This window comes from Myotis daubentonii, chromosome 9 (genome assembly GCF_963259705.1).
Source record: "Myotis daubentonii chromosome 9, mMyoDau2.1, whole genome shotgun sequence".
Taxonomy (NCBI): Eukaryota; Metazoa; Chordata; class Mammalia; order Chiroptera; family Vespertilionidae; genus Myotis; species Myotis daubentonii.
Window position 1 is genome coordinate 51961725 of NC_081848.1, and position 12025 is coordinate 51973749.

A 12025-nucleotide genomic window follows, 5' to 3' on the forward strand; every position below is an offset into this window, starting at 1 on the left:
TCTGGTTGGAGTTAATTCAGGTTGAAAACGGATTTTTGCGGGAAGAACTTGGTTTAAAAACAACAACTTTGAATCTTCGTTTAGTTCGGAAGAAAAAGAAAAAAACTCCCAGACTCCCTCGTGTGTGAAAAACCAAAGTGTTTTCCAAGCAACATGTGTACTGAGATGAACAGTTGAACGTGAGCAACGTAGGACAGTAAACATTCTCGTCCTCCTCTAAGGACACCTCGATATCAGAGTCCTTACCTAAGGGAAGCAGGTTATTGTCCCACTATAGCAGGTTGTTATTATTGCCAACATTCTGCGACATTGGAAATTGTCAGTAATCTTTGAAGATTTCTAAGAAAGAAGAGCAATCTAAGCAGGAATGTTGTAGGACAGGTAATCTAATGGAGAAATTTTTTTAAAATCCTCAGGCAACAAAAACGTCACCAATCTTGATTAACAATCAGAATTTTGTTCTGTAAGATAAGATCCAGGGAGGTAATTCTATAGTGCAAGTTAGGGTTAGTGAGGTCTGTCAAACAGGAAATATTTCCTTATATCAAAATAGAAACCATCATTTTCTAAAAAAAAAAAAAAAAAGTCTCTGGTAGTCCACTATATAGTTTCCACCAATCTCCCTTTAGACCAGCGGTTCTCAACCTGTGGGTCGTGACCCCTTTGGGGGTCAAACGACCCTTTCACAGGAGTCGCCTAAGACCATCGGGAAACACATATATAATTACATATTGTTTTGTGATTAATCACTATGCTTTAATTATGTTCAAGTTGTAACAATGAAAATACATCTTGCATATCAGATATTTACAATTCATAACAGTAGCAAAATTACAGTTATGAAGTAGCAACGAAAATAATTTTATGGTTGGAGGTCACCACAACATGAGGAACTGTATTAAAGGGTCTCGGCATTAGGAAGGTTGAGAACCACTGCTTTAGACACATTCTTTTCATAATACTACCTATATTTATGTATACTATAGTTTCATTTGGCTCACCCTACTCTTCCTACAAATAAACCCAACACCTAATAAGAAAACAAACAAAAGTAGTTCTAACCCTGCTGTGGGCCAATCAAGTGCTCCGCTTAGCATAATTCACAAGTGCTAATCCAAGTTTTAGGAATTTTTCAGAAAACTCTGGAAAAATTATACCAGCAAGAAATTTCAGATGAAATACAGAGACTTTGTTGTATAACAGAATCCAGTCAAATTATTTTATCTTGCTGTGAGGGACTTATACTAGTAATTCATCTCTTTCCTTAAAGAGAGAGAGAGAGAGAGAGAGAGAGAAAGTTCCAGTGTTGTCTGCTTTAAAAGGAAAGTTAACCTTTCAAACCTTTATAATTTGGAAGCATGGGTAGCAGCTATATATCCAGTAGGTAATGCCATTGATTCACACCATCACAAACTGTTCTGCACAATAATTTGTAAATGCTAACTGAATGAGCTAAGGTTCAGACCCTTAATGAAAGTCTTCCTCCCACAATATCAGTGCATGTACCAAAGAGGTCAATACGGAATTTCCAATTTAAGAGAAAAAATGTTTCATGTAGAAGCAATGAGCAAACAAGCTTCTTTGGTTGTCTGTATCATTGCACCTCATAACATGCTAACTCACGATTGTTTCACAGCAGAGGATAAGGTAGACTTCTGGTTAAATACTTACTCAACAAATTAATGATAAATCACAGACCCAGAATCCTCTTTGCATTAAAATTTGGGATTTCTTTGTACTATAAGATTTGAGCACTGCCACCTAATGGCAGGAACATGAAAATAATATTCACACAAAGAGCACTCTTCAGCAAATATTGGCTAAGACCCTGGGTAAGAACACTAGGGGAGATACAAACATTATTAATATACAGGTTCTACTGACATAAATGACATGTAATTAAGTAATAAATAAAAGGAAAATGATTTGTGTTATAGGGAGTCAGAGATAAAAAAAAGATTACTCTTAAGAGATGAAGAAAGTGCAGGGAAGAGGAATGAAAGGGGAGGATGTGATCTGGGGCCTTAAAGAATAGATATGATTCACACATGTTGTATAATGATGTTAGATGAACTGACCAGAGAAGGCAAATTTATAGAAAGCTGATCCGTGGTTGCCTGGGGCTAGAAGTAGGAGCAAAGATTAACTGCAAATAGGCTTAAGAAAACTTTTGAAGTGATGGAAAAGACTAGATGAGTGATAGTGGCACAACTTTATAAATGCTAAATATCATTGCATACAATATGTGAATTTTATGTAAATTATACCTCAAAGAGCTATGCTACTGGATTGCATATCACAGTTAACTCTTTGGGTCCCATTTTTTATACTCTGTTTTACTTTTATTTTTTAAAATATATTTTTATTGTTTTCAGAGAGGAAAGGAGAGAGAGAGAGATATAGAAACATCAGTGATGAGAGAATCATTGACTGGTTGCCTCCTGCATGCCCCGACTGGGGATGGAACCCACAACCTGGGCATGTGCCCTTGACCGGAACTAAACCTGGGACATTTCAGTCAGCAGGCCGACACTCTACCCATTGAGCCAAAGCGGCTAGGGCTGTTTTACTTTTTAAAATGTCTGAAACTCACATCTCAATAGCAAAACAAAATAAACAACCCACCCTATTTATAAATTGGCAAAGTATTTAAATAGACGTTTCTCAAAAGAAGACATGTATTAGTATGTATGACCCACAGGTATATGAAAAGGTGCTCAATGTGAGTAATCACTAGGAAAATACAAATCAAAACAACAATGAGTCTTGGCCTGTGTGACTCAGTGGTTAGAGTATCAGCCTGTGCACCCAAGAGTGTCCAGTTTGATTCCTGGTCAAGGGCATGTTCCTGGGTTTCAGGTTCAAGCCTCGCCCCCTGATTGAGGTGAGAGAGGCAACCAATCGATGTGTCTCTCTCACATCCATGTTTCTCTCTCTCTCTCTCCATCCCCACTTCCACCCTCTCTAAAAATCAATGGAAAAATATATCATCAGGTGAAGATTAACAAAAATAAATAAATAAAGTTTAAAAAACAACAATGAGATATCACTTCACACCTGTTAGAATAGCTATTATCAAAAAGACAATGAGTAGCAAATATGAAGAAATGGGAACCTTTGTAAACTGTTGGTGGGAATGTAAATTGGCATACCATGTATGGAAAACAGTATAGAGTTGTCACAGGGAAATATCTACCCAACCAGAGACTACATTTTCCAGCTGCCCCAAGCCATTACAATATTACAATATAACATATGACTATATTATAATCAACTAGAGGCCCGATGCACGAAATTCATGCATGATGGGGGTGGGGGGGAAGGGCCCCTCAGCCCAACCTGCATCCTGTCTAATCAGGGACCCCTTGGAGGATGTCTGAATATGGGATCAGGCCTAAACCGGCAGTCGGACATCCCTCTCGCAATCTGGGACCGCTGGCTCCTAACCACTCACCTGCCTGCCTGCCTGGTCACCCTTAACTGCCTCTCCCTACCTGCCTGATTGCCCCTAACCTCTCTGCCTGCCTGCCTGCCTGGTCACCCCTAACTGCCTCTGTCTGCCTACCTGATTGCCCCTAAACACCACTGCCTGCCTGCCTGATCATGCTAACTGCTCCCCTGCCAGCCTGATCTCGCCTCCACCTACCCTCCCTGCCGGCCTGATCTCACCCCCAACTGCCCTCTCCTCCCAGCCTGGTTGCCCCCAACTGCCCTCCCCTGCTGGCCTAATTGTCCTCGCAGTTCACCCAGATTAGGTTCTGATTGGTCGGTTTCTATGCCAGTCAGCATCAAAAGCTCTGCCTCCTAGGCAGCCACTGACTCTTCTGGAAAATCCAGAATGGCCCTACTGACAGCTATCTCTCCCTCCCAGCCTGTCTCTGGGCCTGATCCACAACTTCCACAGCACCTGCAAATCAGGCCCCGCCTCTCTCTTTCTCTGGGCTGGAGGCTAACCACCTTGCTGTGCCTACCTCACCCTGCTCCCCCCCACCCCCCCCCACCCCCGCCCTGCCCACCCACCTGCTGCCAGCCTTGCTGTGATAGGAGCCTGTGGGCCTCAGGGGAGGAACCAAGAGGTGCTCCATACACTTCCTGGTGACTGGTCGTCTGTCTGGTCATTTAGGTTGTGAGGGCCCTAAGCTATTTGAAATATGAAGAGATGGTGTCACCTTTCCCAGGCCTACCCGGTAAAAACGTCCCCCATGACATTTCTAAATTTTTAATTCCAACTAACTGGAATGGAGACAGTCCTGGGGTTATAATGATAGAAACTGAGTCCCTAGCCACCCTGTTGACCTCTTAACCAGCCCAGTAATATAACATTCCAGTACTGTTATGTGAACAAGAAACCAACTTCTATTTAATTTAGGTGGCTATACATTTGTCACAGCAATTTGTTCACACTAACTAATTCAGAAATGAGTACCTATATGTTAAACACTAACAAAAACCTAAACATATGGAGCAGGGATTAGCTATAGTGGATGGTGAGAAAATAGATATCATGAGCTAGAAAGACAGAGTCCATGTTATACAAAAGTATACATTTAAAAAATTATATTAGAACCCTGGCCAGTGTTGTTCAGTGGTTAAGCATTAGCCTCCGCATGGAAAGATCTCAGACTCAATTTCCGGTCAGGGGCACATACCTAGGTTCTGGGGTTTGCTCTCTGTCCTCAATTGGGGTGTGTGCAGGAGGCAACCAGTTGATGTGTCTCTCTCACATCAATGTTTCTCTCTCTCCCTCTCTCCCTCCCTTCTATCCTCTCAGAAAAAGCAATGGAAAAAATATCCTGAGGTGAGTATTAACAAAACAAAAAAATGATTTTAGACTATTCATCTAATTAAGGGATCTTGACATTTTATAAAGATAAGCAAGAGAAGCAAGAAAACCTTAGCTGGGTGTGCAGGGGAGGCAACTGATGTTTCTCTTTCATATCTCTTTCTCTCTCTCTGTCTCTCTGCCTTAATCTCTTTAAAAATATCCTTAGGAGCAGATTTTAAAAAGAAAGGAAAAAAAAAGAAAAGGAAAGGAAAAAAAATAGAATAATTGATAAATATAAAAATGAGGCCAGGAAGAAGAGGGGTGTGATTGAGGAAGGGCTAACAAAGAATTTCTAAGCTACTGGCAATATTCGGTTTCATAATCTGAGCAGTGAGAAAAGGTGTTCATTTTGTATTTTTTCTTGAAAATATACATTTATGTTTTATACCTGCTTGTGTATATACAATAATAAAAGTAAAGGACTTCTATTAGAGATGGTGGCATAGGTAAATGTGGTATACCAATCCTCCCATAAACAAATCAAAATTACAACTAATTAAAATTACAGAAGAACCTTCATTCAGAACTACTTGAAATCTAGCTGACTGGAAGTCCCATAACTAAGGAATTTTAAAAGAAGCCTCATGGAGACGGGTAGGAGGGGCGGAGACACAGAACACATGTGCGGTGGATGAAAATCAGGAGGGATATCTTGGTTGTGAAGCCCCCCCCTTGAGGAGTGAGTGGTCATAGCACCACCTCAGGCCTCCCAAAACAGAGTCCCAGTACCAGGGAGAGAAGTCCCCATAACTTCTGGCTGTAAAAACTACTGGGGATTTTGGCTGCTTGAGACCATCTCGGCACAGGTCACATTTTAACTGCATATGTGGCTATGGCATTGGACAGCACAGAACACAGAACATTTCCATCATCACAGACAGTTGTATTGGACAGTATTGACCTAAGTAGATCAGGGCTGTGTATTTTACACTCCTGAAGTATCTTGTGCTTTTCCTTCAGAGCACTTATCAAAATTAATAATGAATTAATGTCTGTTTCCATACTAAATTTATGGCCCCATGAAGACAAGAACTGTGCCTATTTTACTTACCGGTGTATGTCCAATGCTTAATATAGTACATGGCAAGTAATGGACCCTAAATAGGTATGTGTCGAAGGACAAATAAATGAAGTTATATTCTAACACATACACAAACTCTAGTCCATGGAATTTGGGGTTCAGACTAGAAATATGATCAGTAGGTTTGTGTATAGGCAAATGCTTTTGCATTCAAGTTTCAGATCACTTTCTCCCATTCTGACTATTTCATTATCTTTCCTGAAATGAAGAGGACAATTGTATCTAGCTACTAAGATTTGGGGACCTGGTACTTTGATAATATTACTAAAAGGATGATGTTCAACATATAATCATTTCACAATTTACACTGAGTGGCCAGATTATTATGACCACCCCATCAGTACAATGAAGTGAATTAGTTATGCAAATAATCTATACTAATAAAAGGGTAATATGCTAATTAGACCAGACTTCTTCCAGACAAAGCCACAGTGGCGGGGGCCAAGGCAGAGGCGGTTAGGGGCAATCAGGCCGGCAGGGGAGCAGTTAGGAGTGATCAGGCAGGCAGGCAGGGGAGCAGTTTGGGGCATCAGGCAGGCAGGCAGAAGGGTTAGGGGTGATCAGGCAGGCAGAGGGGTTAGGGGCAGTCAGGCAGATAAGTGAGCGGTTAGGAGCCAGCAGTCCCAGATTAGAGATGGTGCAGGCTGGGCTGAGGGACCCCCCTCCCATGCATGAATTTCATGCACTGGGCCTCTAGTAATAATAATAAAACCTTGAGGGTATTTGCTTAGGAAGTTTTCAATATTCATTATTTTTGGAAGTGTCAATAAAGTACTGATAGGATGGTCATAATAATCTGGCCGCTCAGTGTATGTAAATCAAACCATCATGTTGTACACCTTTAACTTATATAGTGATGTATGTCCATTATTTTTCAATAAAACCATTTTATGTTGTTGTTCTTAGTCATGATCTATTTAAACATGTTGGTATTACTTATAACCAAAAAGATATTCTTATAACAAGTGAAAAATACTTAATGTCACTTTTTTAGAATCATGATCATTAAATTTTATTTTGCATTGTAAGGTGAGAGAGAGGTTAAAGAGTGCAATTTTATTCTTTTATAAATTATGCAATAACACACTTTAAAAAGAATAAACAGCCCTCCTGGCACAGAAAGAGAATAATTAAAAGACTCTTTTATAAAAATAAAATCAAAATAATCAATTAAATTATAGCTATCATGGCTAGCAATGGATTACATGTAAAGTTTGGTAATATTAGAAATATTGGTGCTTGGTAATCATAATAGAGGGTGGAACCATTAGCTGCATGTAATATTGTTGCCCTCGGCTGACTGGAGCAGTGCTCTGATACATGTGTTTTCACTGGGATTTAACCTTAGTTACTGCGTCCACATCAGTTTTGTCTGCTTCTGCAAGGCTTTTTTGATGGCTCTCAACCAGGACATTATCTTCCTTTCTTAGGGACCTGTGCGAAACATCATTTACGAACTGTAGACTCTCCGAGGATCACTTCCTGCAGCAACTTCCGTAGCCACTCCTGCCTTTCCAACTTCTGCAGATGTTTACGCAGCTTATACAGAAGCTGTATTTCACCCACAGTTTCCCCCCTATAGGGAACAGAAACAGAGAAGCCACTCCATCAGTCCCCGTCTTCCCATCATAAAGCCAGCCCTAAAATTCCAATCCCCAAGTCCTAGCCATGCAGAACAAGAAACAGTACTTACTTCATGGGTTTCCCATCCGATTTTGCAAAAACACAAATTGCAAACATGATGATCATTACTTTAACGATCATTACTTTTGCAGACATCATCTTCACTAAAGAGGAAAAGCAAAATGCAGGTATTTAAAAAATGTTTTTACTATTCCAAACTATATAATTAAATTTAGCAGTTTACATTTATAACTATACAACTGTACACAGAGTGGTACAGCAACTAATTGCATTGGTTTTCATGGAGGACTTTTGGAATCAGCCTCTTTTTAAAAATATATATATTTTTATTCATTTCAGAAAGGAAGGAAGAGGAAGAGAGAGACAGAAACATAAATGATGAGAGAGAATCATTGATTGGTTGCCTCCTGCATGCCTTCTACTGGGGGTTGAGCCCGCAACCCATGCTGTGCCCTTAACTGGAATCAAACCCAGGACTCTTCAGTCCACAGGCCCACACTCTATCTACTGAGCCATTACAGATACATTAGTATGTATTTTCTATACACATAATTTGATGTAGAAATTAGATAGGTTAATTTTACTTTCTAGGTAAATTAGTTTTCCTTTTTAGGGATCTTTCTGAGAGTTCTTGTGCAAGTTTTAATATATGAATTTTAAGCCACAGGAATGAAAATGCATAATTTTTAGAATTTCCTCCTACATTTTATGTTGCTTATGACTAAGTGCTTATAATTTGCTTGGATAATGACTAATTCTCTTCCTTAGGTAAATTATTAACACTGTTTATTTACTTAGAAAATTTATTTTTCATAAGTCAACGTAATTTCAGGCAGGCATAAATAACCACAAATACCTAATTAATACTCCCTGATTTAGAGATATTTTTACTAAATTAATGCATACTTCTACCATTTAAAAATGTGTCAAAGTATTTAAAAATCATCTAATTAATTATAACAATTTAGAGCTTTGACTTCATATAAAATGCTTGTTGTCATTTTTTTTTCTCTTCAGGTTCTTTTAAAACTGTCTTATCTGAGTGTAATTTTTAGCACTTTCCTCTTTTGTTCATGAAGCTTTTCATCTCAAAATAGACTAGTCTAGTCTTATCTTAATCTGCACTTCAGTAATTGCAAAGCCTATTGTTATAGAAGTGCTTTTTTTTTTTTTTTTTACAATATTACAAAGGGTATTACATATGTGTCCTTTCCCCCACCCCCACCCCCCTCCCTTGACAATCCCCTGGCCTCCCCTAGAAGTGCTTTTTCTTAATGCTTACTGTTCTGTTTTAACATACATATAGAGAGTCACTATGCACTCATATTTTAAAGGGAAATGGCTTTATTTATTTATTTTGAAGTGGTAGCATCATTTAAAAGTGGTATAAGAATCAGAGCAGTATGAGAAAGAGAGATCAACCCCCGGACCAGCAAAGATGCTGCGCTGCTGCATCCCCCATGTCCTGCTCTGACATCCCTCCACCATCACCATCATGCCCAAGAGAAAGGCTGAAGGGGATGCTAAAGGAGATAAAGCCAAGGTGAAGGACAAACCACAGAGAAGATCCACCAGATTATCAGCTAAACCTGATCCTCCAAAGCCAGAGCCCAAGCCTAAGAAGGCCCCTGCAAAGAAGGGAGAGAAGTTATGAAAAGGGAAAAGGGAAAGCTCATGCTGGCAAAGATGGGAATAGCCCTGCAGAAAATGGAGACGCCAAGCAGACCAGGCACAGAAAGCTGAAGGTGCTGGAGGTGCCAAGAGAAGTGTGTGCATTTTTGATAGCTGTGTATTTCTGGTGACTGTACAGTTTGAAATACTATTTTTTTATCAAGTTTTATAAAAGTGCAGAATTTTGTTTTACTTTTCTTTTTTAAGCTATGTTGTTAGCACACAGAACACTTCATTGTTATTTTGGGGGGAAGGACATAATGTACTACTAGAATGTCTCCAAAGCTGGACTGACATGGGGGAAAATACCTTTCCCTTCTAGTTTTGAAAAACTTCCTCTTGGTTCCTGGGAGGAGGATCTTTTGATGCTGACACACATTAGCCATCTTGGCACAAACTCCTTATGGTGTGGAAAACTAAAATTCGTTTTTCTGTCCATTTCTCCCTCTCCACTTCAGCATAGACTTTGGTTCTCTTAAGCCCAGAGACCTAGTGGGACCTGATCCAAAAAAAGTTGATTTCCAGTCGGTGGGCAATCTGAGGTTTCCAGTGTCACCACTGAGATGGCCTCCCTCTAAAGAGCAGCAGTTCCTTTTTAGATTGTGGATCTACTGATATGCTCTGCCATTTTCACTTCATTTCCTGAAAGTCAGGGTCAGCTTGTGAAAAGTTGTTACACAACATGCTCAATGTGAAATGTCAACCCTCACTCTAAACTTTCCCTATTCACAGCATCAGATGAAGACTTCACTGGGTTTTGTGGTGGCTTTCTGATATTGGTAGCTCATTGAAGAAGGGCGTTTTAAAGCTGTTGTATACTGTTAATGATTGTCTGCCCATATCCTGCCTGAAATACCATGATTGTTTATGAAAAGTATCTTTAATAAAGCTGGATGCAGTTTGGGATAAAAAAAAAAGTAGTATAAGAAATATGATCTACTACATTTATTTTCTCTGTGCAATATAAAGCTATTGATGGAGCAACATATACATATACCTCAATTTTGGTTTATGTTATATTTTTAAAAAGGCACTGTAGGTAGAAGACGGGAGCATTGGTGTCTAATCTTAGCTCTATCACATTCACCTAGTGACTTCAGACATCTCTGCTTTGTTTCCTATTCCTAATAGAAACAAGCTTCTTACAAGAATGTCATGAAAAAGCTCAAAAATCAGTTGTAAAATACTCTTACAATTCATGTACAGTTTTCAGAATAGAAAGTGAAAAAAATCTTTACTAAAGGGAATAAATATTCAGCAGTAGAACTGTTTCTCCAGCTCTTGTATACAACTTGAGTTCTCCGTGAGTCATAAAACATAAAGTTTGATAAGGGTATTCTGCAGGAAAAAAATGGACTACGAACTTAATTTCATAAATGTATATTGGTTATTTAAATCAGAATGATTTATTCCTCATTAGTCTGTTTTATTTGAAAATTTCAGTAAGATACCATTAAAGCATATGATGCCAAATTATAATTTTTTGTGTGTAATTTCAGATAAATTTAGAAAAAGTAAGGCCTCTCAAAACACTTTCATCACAAAAATAAATGATTTCAGAGTATTTTAGTAACATAAATTTATTTTGTGTTGTGGCATTTTATTGAAACATAACTCAAACCCTCCTTTCACATTTTAACTTGAACAAACAGCATACTATTCATAGGAAATGATACACATTAAATAATACCTAGATTATAACAAATATATGAGATTTGAAAGAGAAAGTGAAGATTACTCACCACACAATGTCTTAGGATAATACCTTTCAGGTATATTAGTAGCTGGTACTCTCTTAAAGTTGAGTAAACTAGAGAAAGCTGATGAATTGGATTGTAGACGCTTAAGGGTGACTTTTATATGTAGGTCTTCCTCTCAGCAAGAGAAGCTTTTATGTTGTTACAGATGATATCACTCCCAGTTTTCTGGATCACAAGTATAGGACAGAACAACAGACAACCCCATTGGGTGGTGCCCATTCTTCTTAAGATTTAGATCATTATATATTAACAGGTACACAGTATGGAGCTGGGAAAAAGAATTATGCAAAGATTTCTAACAAATATTAAATTGCAAGTCTGAATTCTGACTGGGTTAATGTTTTTGTATTATTAAAAAAATGATTTCAGTGATTTATGGTGAAGCCATCATTTTAAGTATAACATCATCATTGAAAATAAGCATATGTCTATAACCATATTATTGATACAGTTATTATGAGGATTAAAATGAATCATGTTATGTTATTCATACTTTACAAGCCATTTTCAACTTCCACATCAGTCCTGGTCATCTTTTAAAAATATATATATAGTGCTTTTCTTAAAGGTGTTAAAAATACTTTGAGAAAATGCTCTTAGTACACAATGAATTTTAAGGGCTTCGAAAGTGAAATAATTTAAACCCTTATAGAACTTACATTTTGTTCATGCATTTAATTTGCAATAATAAAACATTTGATAAGCACTAACTATATGTAGACTTTACATATATTATTCTGCCTAGTTTTCCTAGCAATCCTTTCAATAAATACAATCATTGGCCCCATTTTCACATGAGGACACTGAGCTTTGGAAAGTAAAGAAAATGGAATTCAAAAAAGGTTTTTATGACTCCAGAGTCATTTTTATTCTTACTCCCTTACTTTCCCCCTAGAAACTAACAGATCTCCCTTCTTTGAACTCCAGTCTTCTTGACTTTCATTTGCCTCGCCCTTTGCAGCTGCTTTGCTCACGGCTGGATTCTTGTGTTCCCCACCTGATGATGGAAGACCTGCTCCAAAACCTAATGGAGGCATAATGCTG

General features: G+C 38.4%; 2 pseudogenes; one reads left to right on the plus strand and one right to left on the minus strand.

Annotated features, from left to right (window-relative positions):
- Positions 1–7234: 7234 nt before the first annotated feature.
- Positions 7235–11158, minus strand: LOC132240983 (parathyroid hormone-like; annotated as a pseudogene).
- LOC132240982 (non-histone chromosomal protein HMG-17-like) lies at positions 7364–9664 on the plus strand (annotated as a pseudogene).
- Positions 11159–12025: the final 867 nt, after the last annotated feature.